Source organism: Diaphorina citri, unplaced genomic scaffold, assembly GCF_000475195.1.
Source record: "Diaphorina citri unplaced genomic scaffold, Diaci psyllid genome assembly version 1.1 scaffold1773, whole genome shotgun sequence".
NCBI classification, from domain to species: domain Eukaryota; kingdom Metazoa; phylum Arthropoda; class Insecta; order Hemiptera; family Psyllidae; genus Diaphorina; species Diaphorina citri.
This window is the reverse complement of record NW_007379199.1, coordinates 63911-64174: the sequence shown is the minus strand read 5'-3', so window position 1 is coordinate 64174 and position 264 is coordinate 63911.

Genomic DNA, 264 nt, shown 5'->3' with positions numbered 1-264 from the left:
CATTGGATCTCGTCTTATACGTCAGATAAGATGAATTATTATACTGATAGCCTCCGTCATAAGCAAATGTCTCCACGGTGAGACATTCACTAAGCAGGAATTTCTCGGAACCCCATCTACCTCGCTTGAAGATGTTGATGCGAAGCTGCCGGTCGATTTGCTCACGATAGAATTTCCCTGAAAATTGAAAGAAACGAATTGAAAGAAAAGTGTTTATGATGGATTCTTTCTTCAAGGTTTTTTTTAAGGCTTTATTTTGCCAGC